General features: G+C 41.7%; 1 pseudogene; it reads right to left on the bottom strand.

The window, feature by feature from the left end:
* On the bottom strand, positions 1-17,019 carry LOC148155736 (uncharacterized; annotated as a pseudogene).
* Between the last annotated feature and the right edge of the window lie 169 nt (positions 17,020-17,188).

The following is a 17,188-nucleotide window of genomic DNA, read 5'->3' as shown; positions in this document are numbered from 1 at the left end:
CTAACAGTGGTTACAACTGTATGGCCTCTCTCAAGTGTGAATGCGTTGATGGGTCATCAGTCTTTGTTTGGTAATGAAACTCTTCTCACAGTGGTCACAACTGTATGGCCTCTCCCCGGTGTGAATGTGTTGATGGGACGTCAGATTTTGTTTGTGAATGAAAGTCTTCTCACAGTGGTCACAACTGTATGGCCTCTCTCCAGTGTGAATGCGTTGATGGGTCATCAGTCTTTGTTTGGTAATGAAACTCTTCTCACAGTGGTCACAACTGTATGGCCTCTCTCCGGTGTGAATGCGTTGATGGGACGTCAGATTTTGTTTGTGAATGAAAGTCTTCTCACAGTGGTCACAACTGTATGGCCTCTCTCCAGTGTGAATGTGTTGATGGGACGTCAGATGTGATTTCTGAGTAAAACCTTTCTCACAGTGGTCACAACTGTATGGCCTCTCTCCAGTGTGAATGCGTTGATGGGTCATCAGTCTTTGTTTGGTAGTGAAACTCTTCTCACAGTGGTCACAACTGTATGGCCTCTCTCCAGTGTGAATGTGTTGATGGGACGTCAGATGTGATTTCTGAGTAAAACCTTTCTCACAGTGGTCACAACTGTATGGCCTCTCTCCAGTGTGAATGCATTGATGGGTAATCAGTCTTTGTTTGGTAATGAAACTCTTCTCACAGTGGTCACAGCTGTGTGGCCTCTCTCCAGTGTGAATGTGTTGATGGGACGTCAGATTTTGTTTATGAATGAAAGTCTTCTCACAGTGGTCACAACTATATGGCCTCTCTCCAGTGTGAATGCGTTGATGGGACGTCAGATGTGATTTCTTAGTAAAACCTTTCTCACAGTGGTCACAACTGTATGGCCTCTCTCCAGTGTGAATGCGTTGATGGGTCATCAGTCTTTGTTTGGTAATGAAACTCTTCTCACAGTGGTCACAACTATATGGCCTCTCTCCGGTGTGAATGTGTTGATGGGACGTCAGACTTTGTTTGTGAATGAAACTCTTCTCACAGTGGTCACAACTGTATGGCCTCTCTCCAGTGTGGATGCGTTGATGGACTATCAACTGTGTTTTCTTAAGGAAATTATTCCCACACCTGTCACAGACATAAGTCTTCTTTCCAGTTTTGATAACCAGATTAGGAAAAGTTGAAAGGGTCCCAAATTGCTGTTTGTCCTCTTCAGAATGGGACGGTTCGTCACTTTTTCTGTCATCAGCTCTGCTCTTAGAGTCATTATTAATTTTGTTCCTGTTGATGCCACTATAATTCTGTGGAACCAAATCAGGAGAAACAGAGAAAGAAATATAGTAAAATTTTAAATCAACTGTACAAGACAGAATGAAAGATTTGCCATAACACCTTGTAGAGGGAAAAACCAAAGGCCTTTCCAAACATATTTTCTGTTTTTATATTGGTAGCTGAAAGGACACAGGCAAACTCGTTTTGGTTTGGGGTAATTTAGCTTAGATTTAATAACTTTAAATAGATTTGATGTGATCCAATGTTGTGCATATTTACAGTCATAAAGTACAATCAATCAATAAATTAGAATATTAATGAGAAATGCATGTATTTCAGCAATTGAGCTCACAAGTAAAACTGATTATGTAGCTTAATTACACACAAACAGTTTTGAAGCTTTTATTTGACGAAAGATTTCTTGCCTACAGCTGATGAAAACATGACATATAAAATTAAAATATTTCATCAGACCAATAAAAGACGTTCATGCAGATATGTGGGTGTAATGAAAAATAAGTTCAATACCTGCTTAAAGCAGGTTTCAGAAGGGATTTTTAATCTGACGATTGAGCCTCATCATCATAACTCACGCTTATTTATTAAATATGACTGTATTAAGAGAATTAAGAAGCATAAAAAGCATGTTATTCTTAGAAATGTTTTGTTCTATTTTGTTTGTTGTGGTATTCTTCAGCAGAAAACATAAAACACCTTAAATCATTATCCTCAAAAATTATAACCAAGCGGCAGCTGTGATGCATCTATACTGTTTGTGTCAGTCGACGTCACGTTGCATCAGCAGCCGCTCTACTTCGCATGTCGCCTTCAGAATAAAGGCTGGAATACATTATTCTATTTAAACTGTTTACAGTTAGAATAATAAGATCATTTACATCTCCCCCTCGCAGCTTTGCACCGTCTGCAGTTGTCAGAGGTTTTATATTTAACTCATTGTCTCTGTACCTCACTGCCTCCCCTTCAACCTGCTACATTTTCACTCTCTGAAGGCTTAGTTTATCACCTGCCTGGATGGATTCAGCCGCATCTTCATTTTCCCTCTAATTGTGACCAAACTTCCTATAGTGGTCCTAGTTAGATTATTTATTTAGTCCTTCTAGTTCCTTATTTCAGCTCCCTCATAGTGTCTCTAGTTTTCTTATCTTGCTATCTTAGGTTTAGTTCTGCTTAGGGGTGAAACGATTCCTTGAGTGATTTGAGTACCTTGATAATTAAAATTTCTTGAGGAAATTTCTGCCTCGAAGCTTCGTTATGTTTTATTATTTAATGCACTGTGTTCCTTCCAGGTCGTTATTTGCGTTGCGCAGCGCTCTCACTTCCGCCTAAGTTGTTGACGAAAGCTAAGTGTTAGCAGCATAACGTCTGGCCTGGGAGGATTTTACTGCTTCATGATAATATCTGGGTTTTCTTTGTTTTCGGTGGACCAATCAGCATCCTTAAAACGACTGGCATGATGCCTGGAGTTCGGCAGCCCCTCTCCTCCGGGAGCTGCTGGTTCAGGGCGAACGGCGGGAAGAGCGCTGCAGGAGTATTTATACAGGTAAGCGGATAGGCTGTGGGCGGCCGAGCTTTACATGCGAAGCTTTAAAGCTGATGGAAATGTTTGCTTTACAATCAGCTGCCTCGTTTTATCTCGTTAGAAACATCATCGCTTTTTCTTACACCATGACTCTGCAACTGTATGAAGTGACCAGACACCTCAAGCTATAATATCATCACCTCCCTAAAATAATGGCTGATGTCATTTTTTGCTCAATGTGATTTTCTTGCTTAAATCGTCTTTGGCAAAAAATTTTTATGTTTTTTTTTTTTCTTGTTGCCCAAAATCACTTTTGACATAACCGAAAAATAAATGTAATTTCTTCCTGGTCGCAACAAGTGGGAGGCGAAGCGCATTGTGACGTTACATACTGGTAGATGTTTCTGTGTGTGACGAATGCAGGCCGTGTCGAATCCCGTTGCTAACATGAACACAACCAACATAAATGTCTGGGAAGGTGAGAGTTCATCTATTAAACTCACTGAAGATGAATACATGAACTGAAAGCTGGATCATAGACACTTGTTATAAGTGTATTCGTGAGCCTGCCTCTTTATTATTAAGTTGAATATAATTTCAGATCTTTGTCTAACTTTTCTTCAGGTTTACTTAGAAAGTGAGCTTTTATTGTTACAGGTTAATTTTCTAAACTACAGAAAAGTAACTGTTAGGGAAGCTCAACTGTGAATAATTGGACTGATGTTCATATATGATAGTAATACTGCTGTTATGTTAGATTTACCAATGTTTTATTTAATCTTTTTTTCACGATTACTCGATTAATTGTAAGAATAATTTTAATTACTAAAATGTTTTTTTTTACAACAGCCCATCCATGCCCATCTTCCTTTAATAATCCCAGTTAGGTTATTTCTTCCCCCTGTGGTGTTTCTAGCTTTTCTTATCTGGTTACTTTAGGTTTAGTTATTTTATGTCTGTATCTATGTCCATCTGTCCTTAATGGCTCCAGTTCGGTTATTTCTTTGTTTAGTCCTTCTAGTTACTCCAGCTCTTTGTTCTTTAGTTCTTATTTTATATCAGTCTTGTTTCTGTTTTGGCTCGTTTATGTTTTCCCTCCTGTCTCGCTGTCTTCTAGTTCATCAGGTTTTCTTTAGCCTTAGTGTTTCTTTCGTATTAGACTCATTCCCAGCTTCCCTGTGTATCTTCTAATGGCCGCCGGCTCTTTCTGCAGTCAGGCTGCTGCTGGGTTTACAAACAAATAATCCCACCATACCGGGATCATTTGTGGGTATTTATGCATCTTAATAATCCATAAGCACTAAATGCAGGTCAGTCGATAAAACATGAGAAAATGGCCCAAACATTGAACATTACTTACAAACAGTATTAAAGCAATTAGTTAAATCATCAGCTCTCAATAAGATGTGCTGAGTCCCTCTAAGGCTGCGTTCACACTGCAGCCTGAAGTGACTCAATTCTGATTTTTTTGCCGGGGCCATTCACACTGCCAGTAAATGCGACCTGTATGCGTTCTGCAGTGTAAACGGGCAAACGACCTGAAAGTGTCCCGCATGCACAGTAGAGGGCGCCATAGCGTCAGCGTTCTCAGTGTTCTGCCAACTGCCATAAAAAGAAGAAGTGCTCAGTGTTTGCGGAAGTAAACATGGAGGCTAACGGTGGAGCTTAGCTTACATATTTCAAGTTGTTGTCCGGCCGGAGCAGCATATTAACAACTTAATCCTCATATAATCCGTCATGGTTGTTGTTTTTCTTCCCACTTGCGCGTATCAGGACGCATAATAGTGAGATTTGTTGAGAATCAGTGACGTTCAGTTCGGATGAATACGACCTGAACGTTAGGTCGCATTTGAATCGGATACGTATCGGATATGGGTCACATTCGAAAAAGAATCCGACCTGTGCTGTTCACACTGCCATGGAAAGATCGGATACAGGTCGCATTACGTCAAAAAAATCGAAATTGAGTCACTTCAGGCTGCAGTGTGAACGCACCCTAAATAAGACTAACATGGAGCAATGAAGGCACCGGATTAGAGTTTTCTAAAATGTCATTTTTTAAAATTAAAAACAAATAAACAAATTTTAAAAAGGAATTCATATTTATTGTGCAAAAGACAAGAAAATACAATAATTTCTTCCTAGTTTGATCACATTTAGAGGGAAAATGAAGATGTAGCTGCATCCATCACGGCAGGTGATAAACTAATGGTACGTACACACCAGAAGCATTACGCGCATCAGAGACCGGGCCGGTTTGGAGGTAGCTGGTGATTGGTTCGTTGGCTGTGGGGGCGGGACAAAGACCAGATCTCTGGATCAGAGGAGCACTAGACTTTTTCGATGGCTGTCATTTCAACATGCTGCATCAATAAACTGCTGGGTTTCATCACGTGATCTGGATGACTCGCAAAATTCAGATGGAGGGCCAGAAGGGGATTTCTCCGGTTCAAACAAAGCAAAGTTGATCACAACGAGTAGCTAATGCCCTAAATAGGCTGGAACAGCAGAGGCATCTCGAAAAAATATGCTTATATTTAAGATATGATCTGCATTATCTCGGTAAAAAAAGACTTCTCTATTGAGGATTTACACGCATCGAGGCGAAACTACCTGGAGCTGCAGACCTCATATTATATGATGAGCCAGAAGAAAGTTTCAAAAAGCCTGGAGAATCAATCATTTATCTTCAGGTTGGGTCAAGCATTTAGGATCAAAAGAAGCATTAAATGGCTGTCGACTTGTTTCCGCCTGGTGAGTAGTGAATTGTGCTATTTTAAGTAATTGGATGATAACGATGCTATCGCTAGCAATGATAGCAATAACTCATGTTATTTTATGAGCTTGAATCTCCTGGTAAATAATGTATTTAGCTTCTGTAAACCCAAATTCATGCTGGAGTTGTACGTTAATGTTGAGTCCCTGGTCCAGTGTAGGTCAACGATTCGCACCGATCTACAGAAACCCCCGCGTCCGTGTCTGTTCGTGTCCAGACACGAAGCAGGTGGGGGAATCGTCACAGCTCACTGTGACTGTATGTCTGGGTAGGTTATATTTAATTTATTTAGCTTTTTATTTTTTTAGCATCAAAGTCCCACTGAATAAACGTATTTTCTGTCCGTGACTTGGCACTGAGCTAACTGCTAACAACATTAGCGCTCTGGGGACACACTACAGCATAAAAATAAGATATCTTACCTTACATATGAATGCTTGGCTTTCTAAGTAACTGTCCAATAAAATATCTGAAAATACAATTTAAACGATGTGAAGGTTTCCTGTTAGAAAGTGGTGCTGCAAACATTGTTAGTTTCTGCACCTCCTGTTTTTAGCTGTAGATTATTGATCCACATTTCTCCTCTTTTTTCAGTAAGTTTTTTTAAAAATTGAAACACAAAAATAACGTTCATCTTTCTCTCTGAACGGTTGGAGCAACCGTAAGGGACTCAGACTTTAGACATTTTGATGCTAAATCAACAGAAGCAAATGGGCTGAATTTACTTCCGACCCTCCATCTGCATTGGTATATGAAACCCAGCAATTCCCGTCATAATCTATTCTTACTTTACACTGGGATTACATTCGCCTCTTAATGGTAAATAGCATTTCTCCCATTGAACCGATCAGAAGCCGTTTAGGCTGAAAACGAGGGGATTTCTGCATCTGTCGCTCCAGCTGGGAAATCCCGCCTGCCGCAGCGGTAGTCCAGCTGGCTGCGAGTCCAGCAGAGACGACATTCAGATGAGATTTTTCCCCGTGAAATGTAAATCTGAGGTAAACGTTTCCCTCAGCTTCCACGCTCATGAGCGCATACAGAAAGAGCGGGATGGAGACCCAAGAAGGAAACTGTTCTGCGGTCGCTGAGGTGAAGACTTCGATTTACGTGATGATCCCGCTCAATGCAAAACGACCAGGGCTATAGGACCGATAGGACCGGGTCGAACGGCGCCGGGCCGGGCCCAAACGGCTCCTGTGGAGGCGCGTCAGCTCTAGCCGTTGTTTTCCGTTGGATGCTTCAAACGCTCAAAATGCTCCAAAAGGTTTGAATCTCGCTGCGCTTGATGCTCAAAACGCTTTTGGTGTGAACGCAGCATCAGCCTTCAAAGACTTAAAATGCATCCGGTTGACCGGGAGGCAGTGTGAGGTACAGAGACGATGTGCTTAAAATAAAACCTCTGGCGTCTACCCATGCAGCAATGCTGTGTGCAGGAGTTTCGCCAGGTGAACAGAGGTGATCTGCGCTGGTGGGGAGTTGTACATTATTCTATTATCTGACTGTAGATAGAATAATTTATTGTAGCCTTTACTCTGACATGCGAAGTAGAGTGGCTGCTGACGCAGCGTGATAATCCCTCTATGAACAACATAAATATGTTACAGCTGTCAGCTGGTTCTAATGATTGAGGATAATCATTTAGAGGCCAGTGGCTTGTTTACTGTTGCCATAGCAACAGCCTGCCAGGACGACTGTCGGTTACAAAGATGTGTGATGTCACATGAGGAGCGGTTTGATCCAGATTTCAGGCTCTAGCAAAGTTCAGGTTGTGAGGAAACGTGATGCAGAAGCGACGACCGCCTCGCCGGGTTTGTGACGGGATAAAATCAGCAGGAGAAACTATTTACATGCAGCTAACAGCATAGTAAGCTGAACATTTCCTTCACACTGAGGCAAGAGATGAAAATGTAACAATTTAACAAATAGCAATTAAGTAGGTTTAGAAAACAACAGATCAATATGCAGATATGGATGAAGAGTTCCTAAAGGACATCTATATTACAGTATATTACTACGGCTGTCTGTGGAAATGTGCATTTCCTCTAAACCAACCTGAACTACCAGCTTACACCGTCAGCGTGAACTCGGGTCATAAAGCATCTAAAGGACTCACCTCTGTCCCATCGCCCACCTGAATGTCCTCCATTTGTGATCCAGCTCTGGTTGAAGCAGGAAAATCAGAGAGAATCACAACATGTTGCCAGAAAATTCATAAATAAACATGTTGTTTTTTGTTTTGTTTTGAAAGGTCAACATATTTTGTCTCATGACCAGTTTCACAGAAAAAAGGGAAAAAACTAAATTCAGAAACATAGAAGCTAAAGTGAAATCGAATCCAGGCCCTGTGATTAATCATCTTTAGTCAACTTCAGTTTTACTCAGGAATAAAGGATTATTCATATGTTTTCAGCATTATTTAAACACAAAGCTACCACCAGATATTTCCTACCCTACAGAAAACAAACTCACCGTTCAGCAGATGATCAGGACGTCTGATTGATATGATCAGTCTGGCTGCTGCTTTTGGTTTCCAAGGGAACAACGGCAATTACAGTTTAAAAGATTCAAATTTGAAAAGTATTTTGGATACAAAAATGGAACCAGAATCGGCTTCATTCAAGTTTTTACACACAAACAAGGAATTTAACCTCAGTTCCACTTTGCTCAAGGTTTTAAATATAAACTTATGGAATCAAGAAAAGAAAATACATTATTTTGTAAATATCTGCATAGAAAGACAAGGTTAAATTTGTGCATATTCAAATTAAGTTCCCAAAGGGAAATTAAATGTTGTAATAAATCCACCCTTGTCCCTAATGGGTCAGGAGGAGTGAGACAGGACACACAACCATGCACACACACTCACACCTAGAGAGGCCAGTTAACCTGGCAGTCATGTTTTTGGACTGTGGGAGGAAGCCGGAGTACCCAGAGAGAACCCATCATGCCCAGAGAGAACCCACCATGCCCAGAGAGAACCCACCATGCCCAGAGAGAGCCCACCATGCCCAGAGAGAACCCACCATGCCCAGAGAGAACCCACCATGCCCAGAGAGAACCCATCATGCCCAGAGAGAGCCCACCATGCCCAGAGAGAACCCATCATGCCCAGAGAGAGCCCACCATGCCCAGAGAGAGCCCACCATGCCCAGAGAGAACCCACCATGCCCAGAGAGAGCCCACCATGCCCAGAGAGAGCCCACCATGCCCACAGAGGGCCCACCATGCCCAGAGAGAACCCACCATGCCCAGAGAGAACCCATCATGCCCAGAGAGAACCCATCATGCCCAGAGAGAACCCACCATGCCCAGAGAGAACCCATCATGCCCAGAGAGAACCCATCATGCCCAGAGAGAGCCCACCATGCCCACAGAGGGCCCACCATGCCCAGAGAGAACCCACCATGCCCAGAGAGAACCCATCATGCCCAGAGAGAACCCATCATGCCCAGAGAGAACCCACCATGCCCAGAGAGAACCCACCATGCCCAGAGAGAACCCATCATGCCCAGAGAGAGCCCACCATGCCCACAGAGGGCCCACCATGCCCAGAGAGAACCCACCATGCCCACAGAGGGCCCACCATGCCCAGAGAGAGCCCACCATGCCCACAGAGGGCCCACCATGCCCAGAGAGAGCCCACCATGCCCACAGAGGGCCCACCATGCCCAGAGAGGGCCCACCATGCCCAGAGAGAGCCCACCATGCCCACAGAGGGCCCACCATGCCCAGAGAGGGCCCACCATGCCCAGAGAGAACCCACCATGCCCACAGAGGGCCCACCATGCCCAGAGAGAGCCCACCATGCCCACAGAGGGCCCACCATGCCCAGAGAGAGCCCACCATGCCCAGAGAGAGCCCACCATGCCCAGAGAGGGCCCACCATGCCCAGAGAGAACCCACCATGCCCAGAGAGAACCCACCATGCCCAGAGAGAACCCACCATGCCCAGAGAGAGCCCACCATGCCCAGAGAGAGCCCACCATGCCCAGAGAGAACCCACCATGCCCAGAGAGAGCCCACCATGCCCAGAGAGAGCCCACCATGCCCAGAGAGAACCCACCATGCCCACAGAGGGCCCACCATGCCCAGAGAGAACCCACCATGCCCAGAGAGAACCCACCATGCCCACAGAGGGCCCACCATGCCCAGAGAGAACCCACCATGCCCAGAGAGAACCCATCATGCCCAGAGAGAACCCACCATGCCCAGAGAGAACCCATCATGCCCAGAGAGAACCCATCATGCCCAGAGAGAGCCCACCATGCCCACAGAGGGCCCACCATGCCCAGAGAGAACCCACCATGCCCACAGAGGGCCCACCATGCCCAGAGAGAGCCCACCATGCCCACAGAGGGCCCACCATGCCCAGAGAGAACCCACCATGCCCAGAGAGGGCCCACCATGCCCAGAGAGAACCCACCATGCCCAGAGAGAGCCCACCATGCCCAGAGAGAACCCACCATGCCCAGAGAGAGCCCACCATGCCCACAGAGAACCCACCATGCCCAGAGAGAGCCCACCATGCCCACAGAGGGCCCACCATGCCCAGAGAGAGCCCACCATGCCCACAGAGGGCCCACCATGCCCAGAGAGAGCCCACCATGCCCAGAGAGAACCCACCATGCCCAGAGAGAACCCACCATGCCCAGAGAGAGCCCACCATGCCCACAGAGAACCCACCATGCCCAGAGAGAGCCCACCATGCCCACAGAGGGCCCACCATGCCCAGAGAGAGCCCACCATGCCCACAGAGGGCCCACCATGCCCACAGAGGGCCCACCATGCCCAGAGAGAGCCCACCATGCCCAGAGAGAGCCCACCATGCCCACAGAGGGCCCACCATGCCCACAGAGGGCCCACCATGCCCACAGAGGGCCCACCATGCCCAGAGAGAACCCACCATGCCCAGAGAGAGCCCACCATGCCCAGAGAGAGCCCACCATGCCCAGAGAGAACCCACCATGCCCACAGAGGGCCCACCATGCCCAGAGAGAACCCACCATGCCCAGAGAGAACCCACCATGCCCAGAGAGAGCCCATCATGCCCAGAGAGAGCCCACCTGCTGCACCACTGTGCAGCATGTTGTAATAAATCATTACTTCAAATTCTTCAAAGAGTTATTGTAGATGGTGATGGCTGTTGGCAGGAAAGATCTCCTGTAGGTCAGTGTATTTTCAGGCTGTCCGTTTTTCCTACAAAATGAAAATTTAAAAAACAAAAGTAGACGTGTTTTTTTTCGTCTAAACCAAAATGGAATCAGAATTGGCTTTATTCAACTTTTTGCACACAAACGAGGATTTTGACCTCAGTTCCACTTTGCTCGACGTTTTAAATATAAATGCATAAAAGCAAGAATAGAAAATAATTTTCTTTGTAAATATGTATATGTAGATTGTTTTTACAGTGCACATTCAAATTCAATTTAAAAATTAAATGTTGTCACTAAATAATTCAAATTCTTCAAAGAGTTATTGTAGATGGTGATGGCTGTTGGCAGGAAAGACCTCCTGTAGCAGTCTGTGTTACAGTGAATTTGAAGAAGCCTCTGACTGAAGACTCTCTGTCTCATGAAGAGGTTGTGAAAGCAACTCCAGGTATGCTTTTGATGAACGAATAACATTATAGCGTGATATAAAGCTCATAAATGTTGATTTTACTTTATACCACCTGTCTCTCCTACACTCAGCTCCTCCAGACTAGCGGCAGCAGCAATTGGCAAACACTCAGCTGGAACTGCTCGTCTGCTGAGCTCATCGAATGAACTGTTACTCAGTCCAGCGTAGTGGAAAGGCGTCGCTGTGATGAGCTGAGTGTCAGAAAGAACAGGAGCTTCTTAAAGAGACAGGGGCCTAATTTCAAGGCGTCAAATTGCAAAGTCAGATTTCTTTTAAATGAATTATGTTCGATTTATATAGCATTTTATTAGGACATTTAAAGATGCTCTCCATGATTTCCACACACTGATTTCCTTCCACACACTGATGAAGGTACTGGGTCGTAGCCACAGCCGCCCTGGAGCAGCAAGTCATGAATCCATTAATCACATGATAAATTTAAACAAGCTCAATAATTTCCATTTGCATTATTTATTGTTTTCTCTTTTCTCTCTTTCTACCAAACAGTGGATAATAAAAGTTTTCAGTCTGCTGCTTTGGTCTCAGCTAATCCTTATTTAAAGGACATTTTTCTTTACAGGCCTCATAACTAATTTTATTTGTTGTTTCTGTTTTGTTTATGTATTTTGGATATTTAAAGTGTTTTCCAGTTCTAGTGTTAAATATCCATTAGAATTGAAAGTTTATTGTCCTTTGAGAATCTGTTCTTGCATTATTATGCAGAATGGCCTCAAATCAACAATATTATTGTTTATTGCAGTAACTTCTGGGACAATATATCCACCACCAAAGTTATTGTGGCAGATCTTAGTTGAGCAGAAGCTTTTTTTTTTTTTTTTTTTTTTGCTCAATCAGCCATTTTGATAAACACCAGCAGACAAGGCAGGTTAAATCTATTGCCCAAGTACACAACAACAGAGGAATCGAACTGGTGACCCAACGACTGAAGGAAAAACTCTTACCACTGTCGCCACCATTACCCATCTTTATGTTTAATATATACAGCATTTCTACAACTGAAGCTAACGTGGTTACCCGATAGCACTATAAAATGGTGCTATGTAATAATGATTAGTCTTTCCACCATCATAATAACGGTTTATGTTAGGAAATACCACAGCTAACGTCACCACAGTGAACCAGGTGCAGCAACAATAAATTACACTGTTTATTGTGTCATTTATGGCTTTAAAGTGTTACTAACTCATAAATTAGAGTGTGTTGTGTGATTTCTTGTAAAATAAAACACACAAGGTGCTTTCACATAATTTGTATTGAAATGCCTTAACTCAGGTCAGACATATCTTTTGTTGACCTCTCTGAGATCTTTGTATGTCAACCAAATGAAACTTTAGACCTGAGGTGAATATATTTCATGTTGATGAGACTTCTTATGTTGTGTAAGAGACTGCTTGTAAATATAACACTTCCCACACTGATGACAGGTGAAAGACTTTTCCATGGTGTGGCTTTGCTGATGGTTCTTCATATTCCCTTTCTGAGTGAATCTCTTCCCACACTGGTCACACTTACATGGTTTTACTCTGGAGTGGATGCGCTGGTGAACATTCAAATAATTTTTTTTTGGTAAAACTTTTCCCACACTTATCACAGCTGTATGACTTTAATTCAGCGTGGATGTGCTGATGGACCCAGAAAGATTGGCTTTCTGGGTGAATTTTTTGCCACACTGATTACAGCTGTACGGCTTCTCTCCAGTGTGGATGCGCTGATGGACTGTTAAGGTGACTTTTTTTATGAAAAAGTTTCTGGATTGCAAAATCCACCACAAACCACAAATAAGATAGAAAAATGAAAACACCAACAGTATAATGTCCAAACTTTTTGTCAAGTGATAAAGTAACCGTTTACCAGTGAGAGATGTCCAGTCAGTCTTTGCATGTCTGTTTGTTTTGATATGACCTGTCTCTGTGGTTTCTATGGCAACGGAAGCCGAGTACAGTTTCTAGATTTCTAAGTTTGTGAAATTTGAAACAAATCTTTTAAAGTTCTTAAGTTTTTTTTACTTTGACAACTTCTAAAAAAGTGGAGATGAACTGAATCCACTAAAATATTTTTTTTCAAATTTGAATCCAAAAGATAAAATTATATATATAAATATATATAAACTCAGAAATGTATAAGAAATAAAATTTTCTTAAAATATATTTACATCTTTTAACTATTTAACTAATCATTAACTAACCATTAGCTAATCACTAACCATCTAACTACTTGCACTAATAATCTATTAAGTATTAAATCCGATTTTTCCGTCCTTTATTCTGCGTTTGGTTCTCCTCGTTCAGATGAAACAGATTCCAGAGGATTTGAAATCCATCGTCTGGAATGAGAAACATATTTTCAGCATCAAGTCAGCTGCCAGCCGGCCCAGGGAAAAACGTCAAACTTAGAAATAGAAGTAAATTAAAATCTGAGATGTGGATTCTGGGAGCTTCAGTTTGTTATTTAAAGCATCACAGAACAATAAAAAACAGTTTTTCTTGAAGGTTTACCAGAAGAAAGCCTTTTGAAGTCTCACAGCTTTTCGGTGTCACAAACTGAAAACCAACCAGGAAGTGATGGACTCTTCCTCTCTGGCCTTTCAGGTCAGCCCTGTAAGTTACTTGTTTTATTGCAAATAAAGGCATTTTTGACAGGCAGACACTTTTTATTTATTCATGTTTTCTATATTTTTTGTTTGTTACTGTTGAAATTTATTGAGTCAAACAAGAATTTTTAATGGTAAATTATGGTGTATTTTTACACATCTTTATTTCATTCACTATTAAATAATGTCTGTGCATAATAAAATCATTTAACGGAAAAACATAGAAGTTTGCATTTCATTGTACCTCTCTAGTGCATTTCCATATCTTTTTCTTTGTTCAGGAAATGCCTGCCATTAACTTTATTATCTGCCAACATTGAGTAACAACCAGACGCAGGAAAACTCACCAGACTCTAAATCACTGGATGTCCTCTCAGCAGAAGACGTCTCTCGTGTCCCTCGTCTCTTATTGAGACACCGAATGCATCCGGATTCCTTATCCTCTGTTTTTATTCAGATCTTTGCGTCTACCATCACATCAAGTCTTCCCTTTTATTCACTGATGCAAACTGATTATAGGAAATATTTTAGGAAATATTAAAGTTCACCAAGTTCTCCTCTATAAATACCAGATAACCTTTTGTGTCACTTTATTTACTGGGCTCCTGTTTGACGTAAAAACACTGATTTATGTTGTAATTCATCACCGAGTGGTTGGATCGTCGCTCTTCCTGCTCCGTCGTGGAGATAAGAACCGGAAACATTTGTTTTGTGCAGAGAACTGATTCAGGGACCCCTGGTGGTTTTATGGTGCGTTCAAGTTTTACTTGGAATTCTGAAATTCCCACTTCCAGGTCTGAAAAGTCAACTGGAATCAGGGTTTTCATTCTAGTTTTGTTTTATTTCATTGTGACTTCCTGTTAGTTAGTTTTAATTGGTTTTTAAAGTGAATTTGCTGGGTTTTTTAGTTAATATTAGCTAAATATTTAGTTTCAATTTAGTTTTTATTAGCTATATTAGTAGTTATTTCATACTTTGGTTAATTTTTAGGTACAGATTTGAAAAAAGTCAGTGAATTGTATTGTGATTATGTATGCATTGATTGGATAACGAATGATCAGCAGAAAACACTTTTTTAATGTATTCAACTGAACAACCAAATTGGTGTTTTCTCCCAACTGTTGTGGACTAGCGTAGCGTTGCCACTAGGGGGCGCATGGAGCGCCATAATTTACCGACAGATGACGCAAACTGGTTATGTGGGAGAAAACAATCTATTTCACATCAGTTTGAAAAGCTAATACATTATTTATAAACATGAAAATGATATTACATCTTTAATTTTGGTGTGTTTTAGTTTTTTAAGTTCCAGTTAGTTGCAGTTCCCCCCCCAACAGTTGCCGTTTTTATTTATTTCAGTTAACAAAAAATGTTTTCTCAGTTTCCGTTATTTCATTAGTTTTAGTTAACTGGAATAATCTTCAACGCCGTCTGAGGCGGATTTCCCAGCGGGACACTGGAGGCAACTCACGCGTTTCAAAATGGCCGCTCGTCACAACAACAGTAGTAAGATGAAATAAACATGTTTATTTTATGAGACACGCATGTAAAAGTGAGTCTAAAATCAATGTTACATCTACAACTCTAAACTGAATAAATTAAAAGTTATGTTTGCTCATGAAAAGTAAATTAAAGTTACGTTTTATAAACGATGTTTATGGATGTCGCCATTTATTGTTGAAAATCAATAAATGGCACAAAAATATGCATAATTAATTTAAAGTTTCTGGAAGGACAATGCATTTTAAGTGCTGCCATTTACGTTTTTTACCTTGAAAAACATGAAATAAAAAAGTTTAGCCTTTTCAATGATTTTGTAGGAGTACTTTGGAGATAAAAATGTTTTCAGTTTTATTTTGTAAGGTTTTACTAAAGTATATTAAATAAAATATACAATTATTTTGCACTTTGTACAAGTGTCCCACAAAAATGACATATGTGCACATGAGACATTTTACTCACTGTTTTGGATCAATGTTACGGTTTGTGAAGTTGTATTTTGTGACTTGTGTGAATTTATATAAATTTATCCAAAATGAAGGAATTATTTACTTTATTCAAGCTGCTATTTCTTGCTGAAAACTTACTTGTGACTAATTTAGTCTTATTTCAAGTGTACTTAAATATCTGCACTAAAAACAAGACCAACAGTAAGATGTTGTGTTTTTGACAATCATCTAAATTCACCAACTTTTTCTCCTGTCTGCCTTATTGTTTGATTGGCCAAATTTTGAGACATCAAATGTCCCGAACAAACACGTTCAACATTGATTTTTACCAAGTTTTTACCAAACCACCAGTCGGTCTCGTCGCTCCGTTGAGTTTAAGACTCTTTTGAACCTTGAACGCATCATGAGTCAAAGTTGGGGACACATGCGGGACCAATCAGGGCTTTTCCCTCCCCTCCTGCCCGGTTTTCTCTCCGGGCTGAAGTGAGAGGATGAACGGACGGCTGCAGAGGCAGTGAGCGCAGCCAATCCGCTGCTTCCTGCCTGGTTGCGTGTTGGAGTCGGTTGGAGTCTCTTCAGCGCATCAATCTCCGCTCTGCACCTGTTTGCGTGGATCCGTCCCGCATGGACCGCCACTCAGAGGAAATGCTCAGTGACTCATTTTATGCTTTATAATTTATTTATATATCTACCGGATGTCAAAACAACATTTTCTGAAAGCTGATGAGAGTTTGGGCTGAAAGTCCAACTCGTATAAAAGCCACCTGGACCCACAGACACACCAAGCAGCTTGTGTGACATTTTCCTTTTTCTATCTTTAGCATGGGAGGAAATGACCGCGGCGCGCTGTCATAATAAAGGAATAATCCAACATTTGCTCTGCCGTCAGGAGGATCGATCTGCGCCGCCGACTCGGAGCGCTTGAAGCGGATAAACTGGATTCTTCCGCGGACATTGATCCGAGGATTTGACTGTTAACCTTCAGACATTTAACACTCCCAACGGTAAGTTCAGGAAATTAGGCAATAAATCAACTGAAGGGAAATGACTGGTGTGTGTGTGTGTGTGTGTGCGCGCGCTGCACAGAAGGCATTAGATCACACAGTTGTCCACCTGTTGTGTCAGTGACGGTTTTTCTATACGGATCGATATATAATGTTATTTTATTTAAAATGTATTCTACAAGATTTTCTCATAAAGTTTATCATTAAATTATTAGTTTTGATTAAATTATCAGTTTAATCTCAGATTGCCCTTCTTTCACTTTAATTTGAATGAATGAATGAACCGGTACATCTATATACAATGTGTATATAAACTCGCTAACAGTATTTGGTCATTTTATTTTATTTTATTTTATTTTTTGTGGAAGTAACTCCAAATTATTCATGGATCATTTTTACATATATTTTTGTAGAGATTATGTTTAATATTTGAAGTAAAATGCATC

Source organism: Poecilia mexicana, unplaced genomic scaffold (genome assembly GCF_051168715.1).
Source record: "Poecilia mexicana isolate PSO_F unplaced genomic scaffold, ASM5116871v1 scaffold_13, whole genome shotgun sequence".
Classification (NCBI taxonomy): Eukaryota; Metazoa; Chordata; class Actinopteri; order Cyprinodontiformes; family Poeciliidae; genus Poecilia; species Poecilia mexicana.
Note: the sequence above shows the minus strand (reverse complement) of the source record. Positions and strands in the feature narration are given on the sequence as shown.